Source organism: Charadrius vociferus, unplaced genomic scaffold, assembly GCF_000708025.1.
Source record: "Charadrius vociferus isolate BGI_N301 unplaced genomic scaffold, ASM70802v2 scaffold38, whole genome shotgun sequence".
Classification (NCBI taxonomy): Eukaryota; Metazoa; Chordata; class Aves; order Charadriiformes; family Charadriidae; genus Charadrius; species Charadrius vociferus.
Window position 1 is genome coordinate 5,444,504 of NW_009650176.1, and position 19,955 is coordinate 5,464,458.

Consider the following 19,955-nt stretch of genomic DNA (forward strand, 5'->3'; position numbering starts at 1 on the left):
GCGGGCACACCACCTGGGCATCACTCAGGTCCCACCGGTCATCACACACCGTCCCCCAGCTGCTGCCGTTGTACAGCTCCACACGGCCCTCGCAGCCGTTCCTCCCACCGGAGAGCCGCAGGAGGCTGCCTGGGGTGAGGCATGTGGCATTGAGTTAGGGTCCATCCAGCACAGCAGCCTGCGGTCCCCATCGGGGCCCCTACAGCAGGGACCCTGCATGGTTGTTGCAAGGCCAAGGATGGGTCTGGTGAGCATGAATTACCTGTTGAATATGGCAAGTCTGCGGTGGGCAGCAGAGCTATGGATGCAAGTGAGAATTTGGTGTCAATGAAAAAGGCTCTGAACACTGTCATCACATGTCATACACCCCAAAGTAGCCTGTCTTCCAGGAGTCCCTGTCCTATGGCACTTCACATCATGTGGAAGTCTTTCATTCAATTGAAATCACCATTGTGACTTCTCTGTTTCACATAGCCATCTGCTCCCTGGGCAGGAACCACATGCCCATGGAGGTGTAACTTGCATTCCAAAACACTTGATGCAGCAGCTTACTCTTTTCCAGTCACGTCCCAAACCCCAGAGCATGTCTAAGAAATAGCAGGAACTGGAGGGGCAAAGGCAGAATGATCACTGTCCCAATCCCCCCCGCTGCAGTGAGAGAAAATCCCTCCCTGAAGAGTTTCCTTCACCAGCAACAGCCACCGAGGTCCTGGCCTCAAACCTCAGCCCCCTAGTTTGCCAGCTGTTCTCCATGCTCTGCTTGCACCCTCCCTGTGGACTTGGGTGCCAGGAATGGCCGAATTGGAGTGGGTCAGGGATGAGAGTCTCCCTCCCTGCAGTCAGATTTGGGAAGGGAGAACAGGGGCACTAAGGAGATCAGTGAGTGACAGCGGACAGGATTACCTGGTGTGCTCCCCTCTGCTGTGGTAGCCATCATCGCTGTGGTGGTTGTCTCTGCTAAGGTGGTCGTCTCTGCTCTGGGGGTTATGGGCACTGTGGTCGTCATCTCCGCCAGGGAGGATGTCTCCACTGGGGAGGTTGTTGGCAGTGTGGTGGTCGTCCCCGGTGGGGAAGATGTCTCCACTGGGGAGGACATCTCTGCTGGGGAAGACATCTCCACTGCGGAGGTTGTTGGCAGTGTGGTGGTCATCTCCACTAGGGATGTCATCTCTGCTGCGGGGGTCGTTAATGCTGCTGTGGTTGTCTCCGCTAGGGAGGTTGTCTTCCCTATGAGGGTTGTTGATGCTGTGGTGGTTGTCTCTGCTAGAGAGGTCATTGGTGCTGTGGTGGTTGTCTCCTCTATGGAGGTTGCCTCTGGTATGGAGGTTGTGCCTGGTGCTGAGGTTATTGGCCCCAAAGAGGTCATCACCATGGTCCTTCCTGGGAATATGGAAGAAAAACATCACCCACATGGGGACTGTGGGGCAATGGGTACCTCTGCGTGTTAGCTACAAGCCCAGTTCCTCAGGGATGAAGTGAAATCAAAACAAATTACTCTGATGGCATACTCCATCTTTACTGGAGAGAATGGAGGTGGGTAACAGCCAATTGAATATTTTTCTTGAAAGTGGTATTTCCAGAAGGTGACAGCAGGGAAAGGTACTGATGTGGCATCTGCTCCCAGCCACAGGAAACCATGGCCCAAGTGTGGCCAGAGGCTGGCCTCTACCGGCTTCTGTTCAACAGGCCGGGGGCGGAGAAAACAGAAAACAGTGGCCCAAGTGTGGCCAGAGGCTGTCCTCTACAGGCTTCTGTCACAGAGCCAGGAGCCGTAGGGTTGCTGGCAGCAGCAGGGCTTGGACCTGTTGCTGTTGTGGATGCCCTTCTGCAGAGGCTCAGGTCATCCCCAGGAGCAGCCTGGGCAGTGGTCTTGGGGTGGTGCTTGGTGCAAGGCTGGGAGCGGCTCAGGCTGTCATGACTCACCTGTTGAATATGGCCAGGCTGTCGTAGGCACTGGAGCTACAAATGCAACCAAGAAAGAAATGACATTTAAAAAGACACTGAACACAACGCGCATACGGTGGTAGAGGTATCGGAGCAAGTTTTGTTGTTTTCTTCTAAGTCCAAAGCACTCATGAAGCTAACAATTTCTTCTAGCGTGAATTCAGCTCTCCAGGCTCTTCCTCTTTGAGGAAATGTGGAAAACTGCCATATATATAAAACAACTGAACAAGCTGTTGTCATCAGCCGTGTCTCAGTTCATAATGATCTGTTGTATGGGAGACAATAACATACAAATGAAGTACCTTTCCTTAAAGAATAAGGGGAAAGTGAAGTCAGAAAACAGCAAGGTGACAGAGTACTCAAGATGGATGGATATTTGTAAAGGAAAAGAATATTGAAAGAAAATTTGAAAAACACAGAAACAATGCAAAGTGAGTTGTCAGCTATGGCAGTTTGGGTTGTGACTGTGAAATTATTGTTGCCCATAATTAACGCATTAAGGCTTGTGGTAAGAAGATGAGTTTCACCTAACCTTACTCCTCCCTGGTGAACATTGCCTATCAGACATATCTTTGCCTCTAATTTTGACTTGTTTCCTTTTTCTCTTTGTCACTGCTGGGTTATTAGATGGAATAAGAGTTCTGCATATTGCAATGCATATCTGATCCTTGGGTTTTTTAATTGCTTTTCATGGAGTGAGTAATCAGTTTGTATATTGCCCTAGTGAGAAAAACATGAGTCCATGCTGGCTCTGCAGGGTCACCAGAGTGAAAAGACAGGGTTGTTGGAAGATCAGACTCTGCTTCCTGAGAACTGACCCTTTCATAGGGAGTGTGCCCTTCCACAGATAAAAAAGTCCTTCATAATAAAGCAGAAAGAAAGATTAGATATATCTCTGGTATATCTGTTATACCTTTCCACCATACGTCTTGAATAAATGAAATGTTATCTCAGGAGAAGAATGTCTGCATACCCCCATGCTGACACATGTACATTGAGTGCAATTTATAGCAAAAGTATTTAGAAAATAAAAATGTGACAGCACCTGAACAGACAACACCAGCATCTTCATAGTGGGCACAGTTGTGTATCCTCCACCCAGGGTGATTACATTGCGATAAGGAGACCTCATTCCCCACGCAATTCACGTTGTCCAGCAGGATGTCGCCCGAGCCTTGCCCAAAGTAAGCATGTCCTGGAGCTGCAATGGCCTGGCCACATCCCAGCTGCCTGCACACAACCTGGGCATCGGAAAGGTCCCAGAAATCATCACAAACTGTCCCCAGCCGTCCATCGTAATAGAGCTCAACACGACCTTCACATCTGTGCCTTCCATTCACCAGACGGAGATGGGTCGCTTGGGGAGAGAGGGAATTGAGCACAAACACAATCAGACAAATAAGCTAGCAGTGACCTTAAGAAGTCATCTATTCTGTTCTCTTGCTCCATCGTTCCCAGTAGGTGCTTGGTGTCGTGGTTTCAGTTGGGATAGAGTTAACTCTTTTATTAGCAGCTGATATAGTGCTACATTTTGCATTTGGGATGAGAAATACTTTTGATAGCGCACTGTTTTTTTTAGTTGTTGCTAAGTTCTCGAGGCCTTTTCTGTTCCTCACCCCACCCCACCAGTGAACACGCTGGCAGGGCACAAGAATTTGGGAGGAGACACAGCCGGGACAGCTGACCCCAACCGACCAAAGAGATATTCCATACCATATGGCTGTCTTTATCTCAACCCATGAGTTTTTTCTCACTTTTACTCTTCTGATTCTCTCCCCCATCCAAACCGGGGGAGTGAGCGAGCAGCTGCGTGGTTCTAGCTGCCAGCTGGGGTTAAAGCACAACATTTGCCTAGCCCAATAATAAATGCCCGTGAGGACAGAGGTGATATACAACCTTTTTTCTTCCCCTCTTCCAGATGTCAAAATCAGCCGCACATATTTTATGCAAAATTTCTACAGAAAATTTAGATAGCAAGCGAAGCACAATCTATTTCAGCAAGAAAGGAAATTCTTTGATAATAAGAAAACCATAATAGGAAAGAAAAGGAGAGAAAATGAATTTCAGTATCTGAATGAAATCTAAGTAAAACTACTAAGAAAATAGCACTGATTTTTTTTTTTTTTTCACTTTGTTAATAGGAGGAGAATGGCATGTTTTAAGAACAAATTTCATGTTTATGTATTTCTTTTATTCATTGTTGTCAAAATGTTTTATGCTAAAGAACAAGGAGACAATTTGCATTGAATCCTACTGGAATTCAGGACGTACAGCCCAGCTTTCCTGGCTTCAAGCTGCGTCTTACCAGAAGCACATCTGAATCTGTCTACGTAGTGTGCAGAGCCTCTGCTGACCCGGGCGCAGGGAGGAAAGCAGAGCAGTGGCTCAAGCAGATCACCGAGGATTTGGGGACACAACAAAATGCAGCTTCCACAGCCAAGACTGGCTTTTTCCTAAATCGATGCTCATGGGGCTGCTACAGTGCTGCCATATAAAAATTACCAGGGAGGTAAATTGCAAATCCTGAAATATCACGCACTACCAAAGGACCGCAAGCACTGACCTACTTTGTTTAAGTTGATGTCAGAATTAGCCCAAAAGAATCCTTCAAAAGAACTACAGAATTTTAGAGGAAACAATAGCCCATCTTGATTTTCCTCCCTGCTTTATGCAATTTAACTAGAATTTCTCTTCTTCCTCTAAAATTTTTAGGAGAATTTTAAGGACCCTGTGTCCACACATCACAACCAAACCCGATAGTTTTTAAGAGTAATTTTAGTGGAAGAATTCCACTAAGCGTTCAACAGAATGGACAATGTTTTCAATGGCATTGTAAGAATTTCACTAGGAATCCACTGGCTTTATTTCTTATATGCATGTAAAATGTTATTAGAGTTTGAAATAAACAAGTACCTAATAACCTGTCATGTATACATCTGATAACTGCGTTCGTTCAGGTAAAGCCTGTCTGCTTTCCAGTTTGAGTTACCTTATTTAGACATTCTGCAGTGAACAGTATGAAAGTCCTGATTTTAGAGATCCATTTTTGGTGAAGAATTTTATGAAGGAATTTACCACTAAGCGTCAGCGAGCAAACAAATATTGTAACTCAAGATTTGCAGTATTTACACTTTAGAAATGAAAACATGCATGCTGCACTTGTTATACTTTGCATTTCTGCCAAATACATATTTAGCTTGTTATTAAACACTGAATAAGTCATCCAAAGTGAAACAAATCTAAGAAGTTCACAGCTCCAGGATTTCTTCACTGCAGCTAATTCTTTGTTGTTGGATTAGAAGAAGAGTCAAGACAGTGTCCAAACTAAGTTTGTCCCTATTTGTGCGCATATAACCCATGGTTCAAAGGGAGAAGCTGCAAAAGTGCCCCTTGACTTATATCCGATTTGTTTCTTCAAATATCTACTTGGACATTTTTGGACCATACTCAGGATTTTTGAGAAGGGAAGCAGCAAACCTGGCAAAAAGTCAGAGCTGGATTAGGAAATTAAAGCTGATCTAAACCAGTTTTATTTGCTTTCATTCAGGGTCTGTCATTGCTGTGAGAGCATAACCATCTGCTGGGCATGTAATTAGAGAGGTTGCGTCCTGCCTCACACTTCGAAGGTGTAAGAAAGACAAAAGTCTGTGACTATACAAATACAGCACTTACTCTCACCCAGGAGGCAGAGGCAGAGGCTGGGGAACGGAGCCAAGAGCAGAGAGAACCGGAACAGCAAGAGAGAGATGGCTTATCACCAGGCAAGCAGAGGACAGATGAAGAAAACTGGATGAGGTGAATGATGTCAATATAAATTATCATAATGATGCTTAAATAACCAGTTAGAAAAAGAATCTGCAATTATTCTAGGATATACATAGAACTATTTAGCTCTAAGTCGCTTAGGAGATAGAAACTAATCATATAATGGAAAAGTCAATGACCAGAAAAAGCTGAACTAAAAGTGTTTCATGTCTTTCATTATTTTTAGATGTCCCTCATTTATCCACAGTGCTAGATGATGAAAATTAACTTGTTGTTGTATTTCATTAAATTGCAGATAAGATCAAGAAGAATCAAACAAGACAAGCAATATTAAATATATAGCATATGTATGTGTGCATATACTCTGGAATAAATATACATTTAAAACAAATTCTTAAATATTTCTTAGATCAAATATCTTGAACGGGAAGATTCACTCATTCATAACACACTCACAGGCACAAGTATTGTAATCATATGAGACACTAAGACAAGTACTACCCCATGGCAGCAAAATGAACACTAAACGTTTTAAATCATTCTTATTCACTATGTTGAATAGTTCATAATTTTAGTCGAACAAAACTGTGCTGTCTTTTTCATCCAATTTTTCCTCTAACCTTTTGCCCAAACCAATACCAGCATGAATGTGATTTCTACTTGTGGAATCAACAGAGAAGACCCCACACAGTTTTTAGAACTTTTTTACGTGCCCTGGAACAAGTCTAAGTGCTTTACCTGATTTCACCTCCAGAACTGCTGGACCTATCAAGAGTAGCCATGTCAGAATCATAGTGGTATCCATCTTATCAAGTGCTGCTGATAGAAAGGACCATCAGAATATATAGTCTATTTCTGAAGGGGAGGGGCTCTACAGGTTTCTCTTTCTACAGAAGAACAATAAAACAACCACAGTCCTATGATCTGAAACAAAAATATGTTTGATTTGTTATTCATGATTTTGTAACTTCCTGGGTTTTGCAGAAAGATAATATCTCAAGAGTAACATTTTCCATTGCCTGGAAGGAAATATTTATGCTACTATAGGTTTCACAATCATCTTGTTATACAAAGAAAATGAGTTCTTATCCAAAAACACCTTTCCATTCTGACCGATGAATCTCAGTATTTTTCTTTTACAGAGAGATTCCTTGGCAGGTCTGGGGAAGGTAGTGGAATATCGAAACTTAAATGGGTTTCCTCCAGTGAAGTAATAAAAATGCTTCATAACTTGGTTCTGACTAGTGAGGCAAGTCTCCTGGAGAGCCATGAATTTCTTACAGGTTTGGCATACTCAAATAAAATAAGACCTGGTGGTCTTATTCAAGCATGATTGGGGGAATTTCTGAACATAACCCACCAGAACTGTGGCTGTTGCTGAATGCAACATGAAGATAACAGAGACACACAATCAGGGCCGTTGCACCTTATCAAAATTGCTAGTTCCACCACAACATCAGTTCCTCTGCCATCAACAGCAGAGCCAACAACAAGAAGGTTAAGGTAGGAGGTGGCTGCAGCCTCTTGGTTAATGTAGGAGCCGCTGGAGAGGCAATGTGGTGGTGATGTGAGGAAAGGAGAGGAAGCAATCAGTGGTCCTGGGCTGAGCTACCTGTCCAGGACCCGGGGAACAAGAGTTGGAGTGGCAGCAAGAGGAATTGACTGAGAGAGGTGTGAAATATTGCTTGGTAGTTTTCTTTGCTTGAGAGCCAAAGCTATAATTGGAGAGGAGCTCATACCATAGTGTGTAAGTGATAACTTTGCCTCAACACATGGGTAGTTTGCTCCAGACAATTACGGAGAGAGGCTGAGCCAAGCCTTGTAAGCAAAGCACTGTGAGACACCTGAAGAACCTTGCAGTCGAAGTCAACACCTCCAGCCTCATTCCTTTTGGGCACTTTTAAGTTCAAGTCAAAACTCTATTCACTGAGAGACTGTTAGATTGCAAGGAAGTGTGACGAGAATCAGGGTCAGCTGATAACTTTTTGTGAAAGCTGTGCAGAAAAATGAGTGGATTTTATGCATAGTTCAGTAAATTACCTAGTTTGCAACTTAACTTTGTTCTAAAATTTCCTTTGATCCTTAGAATCACCAAATGGGAAAAAAAAAAGGTTCAAATTTCTATTAAGAATCTTTCTTAATATATTCTTTGTTTAATTTTGCATAGTGGCAGTTACAGCTGTGTCATTCTTTGAAGAACGAATCCTCTTCAAGTACATGACATAACGTAATTCTCATTCATCGCTGTCTTGCCAAAGTGGTTACTTTCCTGTGTTGCTGTGTTTTAACTAGTTAATGAGAAAAGCCTCATGACCATCCTAACACTGAAGAGCCAGAATATTATTCTTCCTCTGATTCCTACCTTTACAGCCATCATGGCTTGGATGGCATTATCAGAACTTAAAACGTGTGGCACAATTGTTTCTATATACAAATTTATTACCTCCAGGGGCAGTTATCAAGAATGAAGACTAAAGTCCAGGAGCCCACGAGAAAAATGGCTTAGAAGGTCTTTCTACGAATGCCAGCACTACTGGAATGGGAGAAGGAAGTGCAAAACACAAGAGGCCAACGATAATGCTGGAAGCCTTGAACGTGAACATTAAGAAGGGTAAATATATTTCTTCTTTATACAAACAACTACGTTCGCAGATGAATGAGGAAATGTACACAACACCTGGTATTCACTATTCATATTCTTCTGGTTTTGACACCTTGGTAAGAAGCAGAAAAAATCCAGTACATTTGACTGACCAATCAAACACTGCAATCAGTGAAGCAAGAGTAAGTGATGGATAGCACTTCTCCAAACTCGTGTAATAACTGAAAAGGGTGGGGAGACAGGGGAACACGAAAGTGATTCCCAAATGGTTCAAGTGGAAAAAAAACCCCATGTCAAACTGTCCAGGTAAATGGACACTGATTAATTAATCCTTCACTACATTCCTCACTAATTAATTCTTTACTACAAACTTCAAAGATCTAGATATTTCTAGAGATCATGATTATCAGACAATCTCTGTAGAGTAGGAGTATATAAATATTATGTTCTGATTAATTAGAATTAATTAATTAATGCAAATACCATATAGCCCATTCTCAGCCCATTACTCTGTGAAAGAAGCTCCACTGAGCTTTCAAAACACTTTCTCTTCTACTGACTATTGTTAGGAGATTTCTGCAGACACACTGGCTTTTGTGACGTCCAGATGAAAACCATTGAAAGCATATAGAAGATTAATCAGCTTTCAGCTATGACTATGAGAAAGTATCTAGACTGGAATGAGGGTATCCACAGACTTTTGCACAAAGAAATGATATTTTGAATCCATGTTTTAAGATGCAATGAGGCAGCTTAGTCTAATTTATCAGGTTCCTTGTTGTCCTCTTGGGTTCTCTTGCGTGTGAAATGTGAAACATACCGTTGCAAATTCATTTGCATTTGTTTAATGGTGAGGATGCAAGCGGGTCAGAACTGTCTACCACTGAGAGTCAAATCCATTGGATTTACTGGAAGCAGCTTTCCTGAATGCGGTGGGAAGGAAGGTTCTTGGCACAGACACCATTCATCAGGCATATGTACTTTATGTACTTTCCTCATCGCCAAACCCAGTTTTCTTAAATCCTTCATTTCTATAATACTTGCGGGTCAAGAAAGGAGGCAGAAAATAAGGAGAATGAGTCTGAGACACCCTCTACTTGAACAGTTTAGTGGTGTGTTCTACAGCAACATTTAATATGGAAACCACTGAACTTGATGCTTCTACCTTGCATTCTGGTGCAACCTTGCTGTATCTCCACCTGGGAGCCCTGGCACACAATAGTATGGGAAGAGTCATCTCTGAACAGTACAGGCACATTGCAGGTTGGAGGCACCAGCCTCCTAGGTCTAGGATCTTTCTGCTTGTCTGATCACGATAATCTGAGACTAGAAGAAGTAGAAAAAGCGTCGTCAAGCTATGCCCTGAAAAATGGTGGGGTAGCATAACCAGAGCAAGGACACAGCAGGAGCTGGGGTAGGAGAGAAAAGAGCAGTCTGCGAAGAGCAGAGGGGAAGGTCCTCTTCTGAAGAGGTAGGAAAGCCCAGGTTCAGGAAAGTCTTCACTGTGCTGAGCAGGTCAGTAGGTTCCTCCAAGCCTGGACAATCTCTGGTTCACACAACAGGACTAGATGAAAGGCAGGGCAGCCTCCTGGATTGCTCTGCCCTTCAAAGCTGGCTGTAGGTAGAGAGGAGGTGAGGACCCTCCTCGGTCCTTGTTCCCCATGTGCGGACAACAAAATTCACTTCCACCCTCCGTGGGCAATCCTAATCTTTGCTTGCATGGTCCCTTCACCACAGCGTGGACGAGAGGCCTGCCTGGGGTCACCAGGAAGAGGCAGCTTGCAGGAAGAAGTGGTACAGGCTGTGATGACGATTCTCATCACAGCTGCCCGCATCCTCCTCGTCAGGTCAGGATGTCACCCTGGAGTACAGCACACCTTTCCTACACGTCACTACTTTGTCTCTCACTCACCTCAAACATAGAACATTACACTGTTCCCAACGAACTTTCCTCTTTCGTAGCTGGCTAGAAAACAAGAAAGCCTAAAGAAGAGCATTTCTCAGTCAAATACCAGTGACCTTTCCACCTGTAGCAAGTAGCTTCTTCCAAACAGATTCTTCCTTTATTATTGTTTTTGTATGGGGATAGGAGACAGGTCACACTTCCTTGTGGCAACTTACGTACATTCTCTCCCCACCCGCCCCACCACAGGTATAGAAATGCGTAAGAACAAGAGCAGAAATCATTGCTTGGCAAAGTCCCTTTGTCAGAAGCCACGTTCTCCAACCTCATAATGTATTAGCTGGGAGTTCAGACGCATAGATGGTGAGTTTGCAAGTAAACAAAAAGAAGTATTGCTCAAAAAACTCTACTGCTTTTTTTTTAATTACATATTTACATAATAGATTTGATTATATTCATCCTCTATACAAAATCTTATAAATGGCTATCATTTTCTCAGAGAAACATGTAATTATGAAGAACCATACATCCCAAAATAAGGAACACTGTATGGGAGCAATTCTTAAAGTGCAGCCCCTGTGCATTTTCATTTATGGCTTATTATTCAGATATTTTTACTGCAAAGAAACATTTTTCTTGAACTACTTTCCAGAGTAGCTCATGGTGCTACACAGGTGTTCTATCTGCGTATCAGCAATGGCAAAATAAGTCAGTTCTTCTTTCTCAAGTCACCTAAATCAGTCTTCTCAGACACTCACTCTACCAGGAGCTCAACCAAGATGCTCTGAAATGTCCAGCATTGAAGACAGTAGATTATTTGGATGCTGGGATGGAAGAATCAACATTTCTTTAGACCTTAGGTGTATCTTGACTTGAGGATTTTAAAGCCAGGCTCCTTTATAAGTTCAGTTCATGGTAACACCAGGTTTTACCTTAGCACAGCACGTTCTTCAAACGAGATCTGGATGATGGAACAGTCAAGCAAGAGTTACCCTCTACACAGATTGCAAAACCAAATCACGAAGCAGACGACTGGTGAAAATATCAGCACCTTCCACCTGCGAGCTTTGGGTTGCATCTCACATTATCTGGTACGGGATGGGTTCCTGCAGCTTGCGCTTCAAAAGAACTCCTCCCACAGTGAGAACAGCAGCTACCAGCACCACGACGGTCACAGCCAGAGGAACGTGGGAGCTGGCAGCAGGCGCTGGGCTCTGAGAGTCCCCTTTCACTTGGATGGCAGAGGCCAGCTCTGTGCTCAAAAGAGAAAGGGAGAGGCTGATATCTGTTTTCCTGAGCTGGTTAATCTCAAAATTAATTAGGCAAAGAGAACTTGACTTAAAATATTGCAATCTGGATCTGATCGGAAACCAAATTGTTTTACTGCACATTGTTCCACAGATCATCCTGCGGCCATGCCAAACAGGTAAAGATTATGGCAAGAAATTAAAGAGCAACTAAGAATTTGTAATGATTACACTCTAAGACGCTGTTTTCTGGTAGCGGAAACAGCAGCTATAGGACACTGGGAAGCATTATTTCCGTGTGGACCTACAGATTGGTTGCTAATGAATAAGAGCCATGCCAGTCACGCACAGACAGCTTTGAAAAATTAGCATAAGTCCTGCAGGGAGATGAGTTAGATCTCGCCCCTCTTCCCACAGAACTGAATCAATTGCCATTTGACGTGTGCGGAACAAATAATCGATTTAAACTATGGCAGAAAGGAAACAGATTGTAAACATTATAAAACAATTTTATAAAAATAGGGTTTTTTTTAAAAGAAAATATCCCTGCCAAAATTATAGCAGAGTTATGAATAAACCAGCAAAGGCATCTTTCAGAGCTGGATTTCATGTCTGAACTGACACATACACTGAGGCATACAGTAATACACAGAGACTGATGTTATTTAAGTTATTTAAACTTACCTACGTTCCTGTTCTCAGACTGAACTTCCCGAAGCTGGACAGGTCCAATAACCACATTCACTTTTTCGTGGGAAGAACCTGCATCCCTCTTGAACCTGCTAGCACAGCCTTGATAGCAGCGGGAATTGTAGTCCATCGCCCTGCACACCACCAGCTCACACTGCAGGTAAACTGATGGGTACCGGTTGACAAACGAAAAAGCATTAAATGTAAACTGAGCAACATCTTTGTACGGCGAATTGAAAGAATGGTAGGTATGGTCCTTAACACACCTGGAAATATATAAAATTAACAGATTAGCTATTGTGAATAGGAACACTATTGCACAGTCTCTGTGCAATATGTTTCAAGTTCAAATATAAAGCAAGAAGGTAAAAGTATAAGAGAACTCAAAGGATTTTTTAAAAAAGTGTACTTTTAGCAAGGAGAGAAAATAAGAGACAAAAATAAGTAATGGTGGCAGTGATTTCTACCACAATAACGTACACAGCACAGAAATTTCATAGCTCAACAAAGTCTGTGTAAACATGAATAGCTAAAATATAATTAGCGGTTCTGCTGTTTTCTGTGTTTCAGGTATCGGTGAGGACCTGTTTTATACTTGTAAACAGGATTGCCTGTTTCCAGAGAGGCCCCTGCAGGTTGTTGCAGAAAGAGAAAGGGCCCCATTCTACTCCAGAAAGACAAAACGAATTCTAATACACATCTTTTTGGGGAAATAAGTGTGCTCTTCAGTCCTTCGATGTTTGTAGAGTACCTTGCTTGAGCAATCTCGACACCTGACAGAGATCTCCAGAAGCTTCACAGACCAAGTTGCTAGATTAACTTTTCTGTCGATGAGTTTTGCTTCCTAACAATTACTAGGCTAACCCAGACCCTAGTCATTCCGGTTTAATTTAACCACCATACAAAACAATCACAATAATTCCCCAATAATTGTTACACCAGAATATTTCAAAATTGCCATTAATTATCTTTGTATCTCAACAAAATGTCCATTGTGCCCATTTCCCTAATAAAGATCCCAGGGATCTTCTAATTCTTAGCTTATTTTATGCTGCAGTGATATCCCAACACATTTGATATTGTAGGTGGATATTTTTGATTTTCAACTGCTTAAATACATTTGCTTTTGACACAGTTCCTTGTCACGCGAATAAAAATGAACTGGAAAATGATCAGAATCTATTTGTCTCATCTCCCTGGTGAGTGTCCTGCTCACAAAGCTCGGCAGTCCTTCTGTGTCCTGCTTAACGAGTATGTATTTTTATAGATAAAACAAAAAGAAACCCCAACAAGAGGAGAACCTTCCAAAGATTCACATAAAGTGTAAAAGGGAGGACATTCCCCCAGCAGGCAGGAGGCACTGTGTCGCTTCGTTAGCCTTCGTTAGTCACAAGACTGCCTTCCGGCTTAGCGGTAGGTTACCACACCACTGAGGTTACCGATGGGAACACCCTCCCAGGGGAAAGTGAAACTCCAACCCCACCTAGCACAGAAGGGGAACAAACTAGCATGAGTTTTTCATTCCTGGAAGAAAATGGCACACCAAGAGCCGCACTTTAATGCTCTGAGCTCTCTGGTTTTGCATTCTTTACAAGAGTCCACAACTTTTCCATTTCAAATCAAAGGGCACATTTTGTATCAAAATAAGCAAAATATTTTAGGCTTTTAGGATTGCAAGAAAAGGCTAAGGAATTTCTCTTCTTTTTGAACAGATTGTTTTGTATTGTAGTTATGATGCTGTAAAACTCTAATTGGGATGTACGGCAACGTAGAGCCACTGGCACCCCTATATTTCATGCGCCTGTTTCAGAAACAAATTCAGACCTCAGTTTCTACACCGCCTCCCTGAGTGAAATCTCAGTGCTTGACTGCAACTTCTGAATGGTGTTTCTTTGTCATACTATATTCTATTCAGGCTTTGCCAAAGTGTCTTTCTTAGAAGTATATTTGTACTGAGAATTGTAACCAATGTACCCTGGTCCTGAATCACCCCTTTCATAAATTAAGCTCTTTTAGAACTATTCATACAGATACTTTTAAAGTAATTCTTTAGAAAGTTCTTACCCGCTTCTGATCAATTCATAGGTCAGAGTGTTAAAATCATGTGGATCAGGTGATGCCACACATGTGTCCACAAACAAGGTCAGATTTGGGTCAGAGCTGTGAAGAGAAGCTTGAAGGAACAAATTCTGGTTCAGGTCAACGTAGTATGGAAAGTCATACACCGGCCACAGGAAAGATGAGGAATTGTAGAATGCCAATTTCACTTCGTATCTGCCATATTGCGTTTCAGTGTCATTAATGATGTCATTGGCAATGTACATTATTTGCGCCCAGGTTTTCTGGAGCATTTTGCAGTTGATGTGCAAGTGAAGATCCTTTTGCCTCTTGATGATGTCACCAGAACCAGGCACTTTTATCACATTGGAGTAGGTGATCGTTTCATTGTCGCCCTATTTGACATATTAGGTGATTACAAAATTATCGCATGTAGTCATTAATGTTCACAGTGTGTACTATGAACTTCTGTATGTGCCAGGTTCTAGTATTAATCAGAAAGAACATGTTATACTCAAAAAACCCAAACACCCTAGATGGGATTGTTCACTTAACTCTCTCCTATACTTTGTTCTCTAGAACATCACTTTGAAATAGATACAGAGATTACCTAAACCCTGGGAAGGATAAATAGGAATGGTTAAAAAACCTTAGCCTCCAGAAACACATGCTGTTTCTCTGTGTTTTGAATACCCATGGGCTACAACTCCCTTTGCAAATCAACACAATTTTCCAAATGTCTATTAAATTTCCATGCCCAGACTTGGAGAGCTTTCCAAAATATGTTGACACCAACCTGTCTACTTGTACCACAGCTGTTGTACGTAAAGTTGAATATAATCTCAGCCGATGTAATTATTGGTTTACAATTAGGGTCAGACAAGCTGATGTTCTGCACCGAGTAGCCCTGTGACTCGAGATAGGATCTCTCTACTACTGCATGCATGTAGGTTGGCAAACACAGAAGGGCTAGGGAAGAAAATATGAATTATTAGTGGTTTCACGTATTTGATAATCCTTGCATGTTACACCTTCAACAAACATGATTAGGGGATTGGAACATCTCTCATATGAGGAAAGGCTTAGGGACTTGGGTCTCTTTAGTCTGGAGAAAAGAAGATTGAGGGGGGATCTTATTAATACTTACAAATACTTAACAGGAGGATGCCAGGGGGATGGGAGCAGTCTTTTTTCAGTGGTGCCCAGTGATAGGACGAGGGTTAATGGGCATAAACTTGAACATAGGAAGCTCCATCTTAACATGAGAAGGAACTTCTTTACTTTGAGGGTAGTGGAGCACTGGAACAGGCTGCCCCGAGAGGTGGTGGAGTCTCCCACTCTGGAGACATTCAAAACCCGCCTGGACGCTGTCCTGTGCAACGTGCTGTAGGTGACCCTGCTCTGGCAGGGGGGTTGGACTAGATGATCTCCAGAGGTCCCTTCCAACCCTAACCATTCTGTGATTCTGTGATTATGTGAAATGCAATAGCTGCTTCCATTTAGGGGAGCGAATTCACAAGCCAAACCGATTTTATTTTTTTTTTACACTTTAGATTTAGATGTGAATAAGCCATAATCTCTGACAAACTTAGCTGACTTTCAGTTACTCTCCTGGCAAAAATATGTAGCTTACAATGGGCTTTTGCTGAGTCTTTGAGTCTGTGTCACCACTCACACAAAAATGCTAAGAAATGGGAGTTTTGCCTGAATAAGAATCCAAAAGCTGTTGTGGAAGGTATAGAGCTAAACACACACACGAACTTGCAGAAACACTATTTGTGTGGGAGGGGATCCTGAAACAATCTTCATGATGCTTCACTGAGTCCATGACGTGAAAATCAATGATGCCAGGAAGAGTTTGGCCTTTGGTAGAGAGACATCTGATGACAGGGACCTACTGGCAACACACAGCCTCTTGAAAGGCAGCTACAGAGACAACAGAGCCAAATGTGATGGCCATTGTTTGTGCCTGGGGAGGTTGTGAGCGCACATTAAATAAACTTTCCCACTGGGACTACAGGACAGTACTGGAACAGGTCACCCAGAGAAGTTGTGGCTTTGAAGATTTCATCCTTTGAATGTTTCTAGAGACTCAGCTAGATAGATCCATAATGGACGTCACCCAGTATTGGCATTATCTATGCTTTAAGTATGCTTTAGGAAGCCTCCAAAGGTCCTTTCTAACCAATGTTTCTACAATTCTACGAAAATTTATCCACAAAGGTAGAAAAAAAATGTATGAACCATGAGGTGATAGGAAGAAAGATTAATTTAGATTGGCCATCATAGAAAACATCTAAAGGCAAATAATGTGATACTTGAAGGTTGTTTTCAAATTAAAAAATAATTATTCTCCAAAAGTAGTGAGTCAATAACCAGTTATGAAATTCAAGTGGGAATATCATCTGTGTAGGAGTCATTCAACAACATTAGCAAATACTTATTTAGCAAATAAAAACAAAGTATAAAAGCTTCCGAGCAAAGAAAACATTAAAACAGTATGGAAACTTACTGGCATTCTGGTCTGCTGAATAGGACTGATACACAGCACGAAACCCTCTATTGGAATACCTGGAATCACTGTGAAATCTGACACTCATAAAGTTTGAGGATGATGTGTACGTGAGACCAGAACCAGAACAAATTCTTCCAAGCAGAGGAGAAGTATTGGGTGGCCCATCATAGATCTCAATATAGTCATTGTGGCATCCACCTTGCAACCTGAGGAAGAAACATGAATATATAGTAAAAAGCATTTGGTAAACTTTGGGTTTCAAATGTTGAACAAACAATAAACTAAATTCTGCACTCACACAATTCCCATGTAATATTAATAATTCACTTAAGCAAGGGAAATGTGCTTGGGAACTGTTATTGTAGTTGAGATTTGGGATCCATTTATTGCCTGAGCAGCAAGCGGTTTACTTACTGAATACTTCCAAATGTGAGCGTAATGAGGAAATTATTCTGTACTTGTATTTGCCACAAACAATCAGCATTATCTGGATAATTCCCAGGATAAAAAGGACTCTGAAATGTTCCAGAGGAATTAAAAAATAAGTCACCACAAATATATTTTCTACCTGAAAAAAAAAAAAAAAGAAAAGAAGATATGGATGTGATTCATTTAGATTTACTTCTGATCAAATGAAAATACATTTTATTTATCCAAGCCATAGCAACAGGAGGTTAAATCTCCAGAGAAACTGAACGGTTGTGCTCTTCTCACTCAGACTACAAGTGTGATGATCTCTTCGGAGAACTCAGGCTCTCCCTTGCTGTTTTGTTTTTGGTAGGCTTAAGGCCTGAGAAAAAGCAAGAGGTGCTGGCCCAAATAACATAAAAAGTAGAGACGAAAGAAAAGATTTCCCACAAAATCAGCACAGTCTTAAGTCCACTCTCAGCAACAAAATCAGACAGACATAGGGGACAGTACACAGGATTTAAACAGTACCAGTAATGATTTTTTCTGAAAGTATTACAACATGCAAATGATACAACTCCAACCTATAAATTAGTAACTAATACACCTCCAAAGTAATGCATCAGACAGATGATAAAAGCAGACACACCTGGAGCAGTTGATGGTGGAGTTGTGGTTGTTGCACCTGTTAGGGGAGGAAGAGAAAGAAGCAAGTGAGGACATTTTGGATGAAGGAGCACGGCCAGACTGTCTCTCAGCTCTGGGGATGTTGGTTCCACCCTGTCACATGGGCAATGAAAAGTTGAGGGTCTCAGCGGGGTGGTCTTCCATGGTGGGAGCAATGAAAAACAATCTTTGAAGACATTTCCAATGCATTTGGGGCCAACAGAGGCCACTTTTTGAGAGCATCCCCATGTTTAGGAAGGAAAAGCAACAGTACCTGAGCACATAACACCAGCATCTTCACTGTGTCTACAGTTGTGGACGCCCCAGCCACGGTGGCGGCACTGGAAGAGGGAGGACTCACTCCCTGTGCAGTGCACATCATCCAGGTAGATATTGCCGGTGCCTTGCCCAAAGTAGGCCTGTGATAGTGCAGAAACAGCAAAGCCACATCCCAGCTGCCTGCACACAACTTCGGCATCGTTCAGGTCCCAGGAGTCATCACAGACAGTGCCTCGGCCCCCGTAGTGGTAAATCTCTACGCGTCCCTCACACCGGTTTCTGCCATTCACCAGGCTCAGGTAGGCACCTTGGAAAGGAGGAGACAGGGAAAAAAATTGGAAAACCCTCTAGCATGCAGGCGCCTTCCCCCACCGGGGCATTGGCAATTCTCTACGAGTATCAGGCCACCGGGACTGTCCCACTCTGCTTAATTAGGCTGTGCGTTTCCCTGGCTCTGCTCTCCCATGGACCAAGAACAAACCCCACCTTGTGAGACACTAACTGGTCCTGCCAAGAGTAGTGGCCAGAAAATCCCATGACAAATGCAGACTCACCTGAAGGAACGGACTCCGTGAAGATGTCTGGAGTTGTGGTTGTTGCCTCTGTTAGGGGAGGAAGAGAAAGAAGCAAGTGAGGACATTTTGGATGAAGGAGCACGGCCAGACTGTCTCTCAGCTCTGGGGATGTTGGTTCCACCCTGTCACATGGGCAATGAAAAGTTGAGGGTCTCAGCGGGGTGGTCTTCCATGGTGGGAGAAAAGAAAAACATAATCCTTAAACACGTCTCCAAAACATTTTCTCTTCAGGCAAACAAGTGCTAATTTCTTGGTTTCCCAGAGAGGTGTAGACTTCCCATCCCTGGAAATATTCAAGGTCAGGCTGGACAGGGCTCTGAGTCATCTTCTAGTTGATAATGTCTCTGTTCGTCTAGATGACCTTTAAAGGTCCCTTCCAACCCATACTGTCCGATGATTTTATGATTCTTCTTGTAAATGGCTGTTTTTAGTGAGAGACTAAATTTGACAATGCAAGTGATGAAAAAATTCAGATGAGAGATGTTTTCCCTAGAGACATATATCTTTTGGGATGAGGTGCAATCCACCTTGGAGCTTTGCTCTCTCCAGGTTTGCATGCCACATGTCTGACAGTGCCAATGCCCTGCTCTGGGGCATGCAGTTCACAGCACCATGCTCCTACCTGTCCCACCTGCCACCAGGCAGCTCCAGACCCTCAAGTTGGGATATTAACTAGTACAGCCCAAAAGTAACGCATAGACAGAAAACATGAAAAATGCAGACACACCAGAAGACATTATCATGGTGGCACTTTTGGTCATGGTAGTTGCAAATCTTAAGGGAAGAAGAAACAGAAGCAAGTAAGGAACTTTTTATCTCAATAAAAAAAAAGAATGTTCTTTAAAGTTTTTAAGTGGTTTACCTGAAGTGGCATCCAGGAGTGCTGCATTTAAGAGGAATAACCACAGCAAGTTCTTGGGGGCACCCATCTTGTCAAGAGATGCCAATAAAACAGAGCATCAGAATTTATACTCTGCACCTGTAAAAGGGTGAGGCTCCCAAGGTCAGTCTGGTCCATTTCTTATGCAATATTTTTATGAGTACCTGATCTTTACAGAATGATTATTATGAATGGTAAAGTTTCGATTTCCTGGATAATTTGGGCTACTGCCCATATTATAAATTATCTTAACTGTATGTGCAGGCCCAGCATTACCTTTGGAACTAGACTGGTGAATTTACATGTTTCATTGCCCTCACCCTCCCAACTTCATTTATTTACTGCTTGTAGCTAATAACTTAGTTAAGCAGATGGTAACACATTGCAAGGTGAGGCACCAAATTCTTAGCAGGCTTTCTGACA

The 19,955-nt window shown here is 42.5% G+C and overlaps 1 pseudogene; it reads right to left on the reverse strand.

The window, feature by feature from the left end:
* The window catches only part of LOC104293274, an 81,684-nt pseudogene extending 62,103 nt beyond the window's left edge, over nucleotides 1-19,581 (reverse strand).
* Between the last annotated feature and the right edge of the window lie 374 nt (nucleotides 19,582-19,955).